The sequence below is a fragment of the Canis lupus genome, chromosome 1 (genome assembly GCF_003254725.2).
Source record: "Canis lupus dingo isolate Sandy chromosome 1, ASM325472v2, whole genome shotgun sequence".
Lineage (NCBI taxonomy): Eukaryota > Metazoa > Chordata > Mammalia > Carnivora > Canidae > Canis > Canis lupus.
In genome coordinates this window covers 67361513-67368244 of record NC_064243.1, presented here as the reverse complement: position 1 = coordinate 67368244, position 6732 = coordinate 67361513, and positions in this window count along the sequence as shown.

Sequence of the window (6732 nt, the reverse complement as noted above, 5' to 3'; positions counted from 1 at the left end):
TTACTTTAAAAAAGTGCTTTTAAAAAATTGTATTCAAGGATGCCTGGGTGGCTCAGCGGTTGAGCGTCTGCCTTTGGCTCAGGGCATGATCCTGGAGTTCCAGAATCGAGTCCCACATCAGGCTTACAGCAGGGAGCCTGCTTCTCCCTCTGCCTATGTCTCTGCCTCTCTCTGTGTGTCTCTCACGAATAAATAAATAAAATCTTTTTAAAAAATTGTATCCATCAGTTATATAATAGTTTAGTGTCCCAATGTGCTTCTTCAGAAAGGAAGGAAGCCAACAGACAGGATAGTGAGAGGGACACTGAATCACTGCTTAACATTTCAAATTAAAGTTGTCCACTCAGTGTAAAGGAAGGTGAGGGAAGGGAAAAGACACTATGGGGAAGGACTAGGAGTTTCTACAGTAGCAGGGAAGAGGGCTTTAGGAGCAATCACTGTCAACGATGTTATTTCTTCACTAGTGGGATGGCTCATGACTCTGACCTATCACGGAAGTCTTGAACTCTGTCCAGGAAGATATAGTTAACTCCCACAAAAAGAGCCACTTCAAGAGCCTGCCTTGAAACAACCTCTTTCTTACTATTTTTACAGTTTTAGGCATCTACATGCTTGCCACCACTGTGACGTTAATCAGGATGTGTAGGCGAGTGAAATCAAGAGTGGAATGAGAAAATTCTCCTGAGATGATACAGAAAGAGCAAATGCTAACATTTCCCCTAAGTTCACACTGAACATGCCAGTATAAAAATACCCATAGTCAGAAATATTTTGTTTGCTCCTTTGTTTTTGTACAGAAGTCATCTGAGTCTCCAGTGTGATTTGAATAAAAATTTGGCCAAGTGTGAATTAAAAGGAGTACTTATGTTAAATCTTAGATTAGGATACTGTTGTGTGTTAAAGTACAAATGTTATTTTCAAGAAATGAAGGGGAAGAGGGAGGCTGGAAGGGCAGGCAGATATAAGGAAGAAGCATGGAAAGAAAAACCATGTAGGGTCTATAAGATGTCTCCATTTTTTTTTTTTTATAAGATGTCTCCATTGACCATTTTTTGTTTTGTTTTTACACTTTTAAAATGCTAATTGAAGTATAGTTAACATACAACATTAATATTAGTTTCAAGTGTAAACATAGTAATTCAACAATCGTGTACATCACAAAATGCTCACCACAATTGATGTAGCTACCATCTGTGTCACCATACAAAGTTATTACAGTATTATTGACTATATTCTCTATGTTGTACTTTACATCCCTAGGTCTTACTTATTTTAAAACTGGAAGTTTGTACCTTCACCTACTTTCATTAACTATTTTTATATATGTCATATCATGTCATTCCCACAGCATGCCTGTAACAGAGATATTTATATACCAATTTTTATTAAAAAAATGCTTGAAACTGTTAGATAAACCTCCCAAGATTACTAATTAATGAGTGATTTTTAAACCAGATCTAGTATAAAAATCTAGAACTTGAATCTAGAAAACCAAACTTTTGTACTTCACAATTCTAATATGTTATCACTCATTTATACTAATAAACACTTAAAAATCTAATATATTAGTGTTAGTATTAAAGCCAAAGAAAAAAGTATCAAAGGATAAACAGTGGGGTAGGTTAAAGAGACCATTCAAGAAAAAAGGGCAAGAAAGAAGTTCTTGAAGTAAGCTGTATCCTCTCTAAAAATTTTTTAAAATAAAGAAAATAGATCAGGAGTTTATAAAAGAACCTTGCAACCACCACATTTATGAAATGCAGCTTCATACAAAGGAAAGGCATTAAAATAAAACAAAACAACCAAATTATGATCAACTCATCAGTTAATAATAATTAACCAAAATTCTTGGTCACTACAACAGTCCAACACACAATATAGATTTAATAATTGGTTAGAACATGATATGATACTATCCTTTCAGAAGACTAATAAAAATACACTGAGAGAGAGGGACAGAGAGAAAATCATAGTCCTGCCTTGTTTCTAGCCAAAATTCAGTGCAATGCCTCTAATCTTACAGGCATTTATCATCCATGAGACAGTTTTCAATTCATTCAATGCCAATCATTTCTCAGCCAAAATGACAGTGGCAATTCAAATTAATTTTTCAAAATTTTCCTCAGGTACTTCTAATGTTTATTAAATTCCAGGAACTACATATTGAATCTACTGTCTTTCCTCTATTCTCAAAGTTTGTAATTCTACACAAACTATCAATTTCAGCATGATTTATCCTTTATAAAACCATGTTATTTACTGCCCATTGATTCCATTGCCCTCTAAATTTTCCAAGATGTTCTAGCGTATAGGAAGAACAGGTTTATCACAATTGATTAAGAGTTTTTATGGTCTCATACTCTTTTTATTTCACCTTTCATAGAACTTCTATATCTCATGTAGAGATAAAAACCCAAAAATAGAACCTAGGAAAAGTCTTCTTGGACAATGATTTTCCAAAGATATTGGTTCCTTAAACACCTAGAAAGTCAGAGACGTTGTTTCTCTTACAGAAAGAAAGATAACAGGAAGCTCTAGATGTTTTTTATTTTCTTGCTAAAATGAATTATAAATTTGAGCAGATTGAGAGTGACAAAAAAAAAAAAAACCCACAACAGAAGCTACATCTTTTATGGTATTTTTGTGCTTTTGCTATCATGGAACTTTAATGTTAATCTAGAAAAATCAGAAATATGAAGTATCAAATCCAATTTCAGTATGCCATGGCATTTTTTTGTGTGTGTTAAATGCTGGTACCCCTTGACCGGCTGCATGAGACAGAAAACAAAAACTAATAGAGGCTTGAATAAAATAGTGGTATAATTTTCTCTTCTGTAAAAGGATTCTGAAAGAAGGCAGATCTTTCAGAGACTGAGTGAGACTTCTTTCTTCTTACTCCACCATCCCTGCATATGCTTCCCTTCCCAAAGGTCTGCTCATGATTCAAAAAAGAAGAAAGATGAAGAGCATAATTCCTTTTTTAAAGGAGACTTCGCAGAAATATCACGTAACATTTCCACGTATGTATCAATGGAAAAAAATTAGTCACATGATCATACCCAATTATAAGGAAAAGTACAAAATAGTCATTTACCTGGGCAATAAATCAATTTTGTTACAAAAAAGGAACAAATGGACGATAAGAGGCAATTAAAAGTCTATGCTGCAGGAGAGTTCCTTTTTTCCCATTTTTAAAAGCATTCTTTAAATCCTTTTATTTATTTTATTTATTTATTTATTTTTTATGATAGTCACACAGAGAGAGAGAGAGAGAGAGAGGCAGAGACACAGGCAGAGGGAGAAGCAGGCTCCATGCACCGGGAGCCCAACGTGGGACTCGATCCCAAGCCTCCAGGATCGTGCCCTGGGCCAAAGGCAGGCGCTAAACCACTGTGCCACCCAAGGATCCCTCCTTTTATTTTTTTTTAAGTAGGATCCTCACCCAATGTGGGCTCAAATTCATGAACCTGATGTCAAGAGTTGCATGCCCTATCAATTGAGCCAGCCAGGCACTCTTTAAGTCCCTTTTTAATCATTTGCTATGTTGATCTTTCTTTGGACAATGGCTTTCATTGACCAACATCAAATTAATCAACCTTATATCATTGTCACTATCTTCTGAAGCTGTATTGATCATTCTGTCCTCTCTCCTAAGTTCCTAATTTCCAAATGCCTATTGTCATTTTGTTAGATATTCTGCAGCGTCACAGAGACAATGCTATGGATTCACCAAATCCATTCTCTCCTTTGGAGGCCCCACAAGAAGACACTTCTTAGCCCCCCCTTACTCTAAAGTTGAGGCCACTCTACTAAATTCAGACCAATAGAACACAGACAGAAGTGACATATTCTTTAAAAAATCCCATCTGATAGTTCACTCTTTCTCCTTTACCTGAGGCAGGAAGTGATAGACTCCAAGACGGCGGAGCTACGTAATTAAAGGAAGCTACATCCCTAAGTCACTGCTTAGAGGTGTGATCCAGGAATGACCTCTACCCAAATCCCTATCAGACCTCACGTTAAAAATCCGAGATTTTCAGGTACATGGCTAGCTCAGTTAGTAGAGCATGCACGTCTCAATCGTAGGGTTCAAGCCCCATGCTGGGCATGGAGCCTACTTTAAAAAAAGAGAAGAAAAAGGAGAATGAGATTTGTAAGATTACTTGTTACAATGATAAGCATTAATTACATTCATTCATACAAACAGGTATCAATAATTTGAGGAATCACCATATTCTCTGGAGAGTCAAATATAGTTCATACCAGAGTAGTTTTGTAAAGAGAACAAATCATGTTTGGAATTACAAGTTAAAAAAAAAAAAAGGAATTACAAGTTTTCTTCATATGAACCAGATTGATTAACATCCAATGTCAATCAACTTATGAAAGATAGATGAATTTTATATAATAGTGTAAAGGAGAAAATCACAATCAGAGCAAATTCTCAGCACTCTTCCAGAAAGTCTAATGATTTTGATTAGCATTTCTTCGTTGCTCTATATATGTACTGTCTCTACTCCGGGATCATTGCATTTTTGTGAGCAGAGTTGTTGTCTAACCTCTGGTCACAGCACAAACACAGCGCATCTTATTCCATATGAAGTGGGTTCTCAATGATAATGATAACAATGCTGATGAAAATGATAATATTGGTAGAGTTGGGGTAAAATATACATTGGCATCATTTTATCAAGATTAGTAAATACGTCATCAACAGTACTTTCAAATGAGGAACTCAGAGTTGGAATTATTTCCTTTTGATTCCCTTTTCCCATTTCCCATTCCCAGTATAGAATTCATAGTGCTAACTTCAACTTTCATTCTTTCTTTGCTCCCTACCTTTTTGGGGCAGAGGCTGCCTCACCTCTTACATAGATACCAAGTTTTATCATCTGATCACTCTAAAACCTTCATTTGGGTCTTTCCTCTAAATTCATATTTGTGAAATGAATCAAAACATGTAAAATCATATTTGGCACCATCATCTTTTCATAAAAATAAAGTGCCTTCTTCAGAATTCCAAATGTCAACAGTTGCTACCTCACTTTTTCCCAACTGACACCTAAATCATTAGTCTTCTAATGTCTCCACACCCTGAAAGAAGTCACAAGAAGGATTCCCTACTCAAATAAAGAAGAATTAGAATAAATAAGTGTTACTGCTAAGATAAGACTCGATGCACACTTTTTAGGCACTTACAGGTGAATTATAATATGGATAAGTGTTTTCAGATGGGAAATACAAGGACAGTCTTTTTCATGCTATGCAATGTGTGGAGAAATAATAGTGATATTTATTCTAGTCATTTGAGCAGAGGTCACATTAAAGTCTTATAGAAGATGGGACGATGGGGGGAATGAGAAGAAATTTGATACAAACATAATAAGACTCCTTTGAAAAATAGCTTTAGAAAAATTGAGAAGGCTTTTACTGTTGACTAAGATAAGGACAAAGGGGAATAAAGAAAAAGGACAAAAAAAGGTATTCAGAAGAGAAGGAAAGGCATGGACAAAGGATTTTTGTTTTAAGTAGTGTAGAAAAGAGACTAAAAAAATTATGAGATATTACAAAGAGCACAAAAGAATACAGGGTTATCCTGTTCTACTTTCTTCCAATTTTCCCTGAAAAGAAAAAATGGTCATGAACACAGAAAAGAGAGGGTTATCCCAGGCGTGAAACCACTAGGAAGCAGGCGTGCGAAGTGCAGTAACAATATCAACTACAGAAGGAGATTGTTGCAAGTACAAAAGAGAAAATAACCCACCCTATTTGGTGACAGACCACACCCCACAAAAGAAGATTTGAGAAAAAAAAAATTCTTCACAGTTCAATAGAAATACAGCCAACTGATACAGAATTTAGAGGGCTGAAAGCACCCTCTGTGTGTGGGCCGGCACCTGTGCTCCCTTTCACCTGCCACCCCGCGTCTCCTGCCTGACTGTCCTCTTACAGAGAGCACCGTGCATAAAGTACACTGTCGCTCAGTGCTTGAGGAAATGTTCATGAATTTGAAGTGCTGTTTTAGAAAGGGGTACACACAAAGCTTTCCTTACATCGAATGATGTTTTATATTTGGAAACTGCACTGATGTTACATTTATAAAATTGATTTTCATAACTCTGATGAAAATCCCTCTTTTTCTTATTAAAATGTCCAGGATTTTTAACCTGGTAATAAACAAAAATGGGACAGTAGAGGAGAAAAGGGATCATCAGAAAACAAACAAATTTGGATCATCAGCCAAACCTCCCTTAATGATTAGTGGCGTGAGAGATGTCAGGGCCTAATCACCCTTATATACAAGGAACAGACTGTTGCTTTTCAGAGATTGCTGCTGATATAAAAACATTAAAGAACCAAATTAGATGTTCATAATACAATCATTTTTGACCTGCTGAGTGTATGTATAAAATAAAAATCACAGTTGACAATTCTATCGAAAAAAAAAAAACTCTATCAATGCTACGTGATACGTGCCTTATATAAACCTAGACTGTCAAAGCTTGCTTATCTGACATAAAGGAAGATAACAGGGAGCTTCATGAATTTTTTTTCTTCCTGAAATAGATCATGATTTTTAGTGGCTTGAGAATGACAGAAAGCCATAGGCTACGCCTTCTATTGATTTGTTATGCTTTTGATATTAGGCACTTGTAACGACTACCCAGAAGGTGTCAGAAATATGCAAAATCAAATCTGGTCACAGAGTGCCAGGGAGTTAAGTTAAAGGAA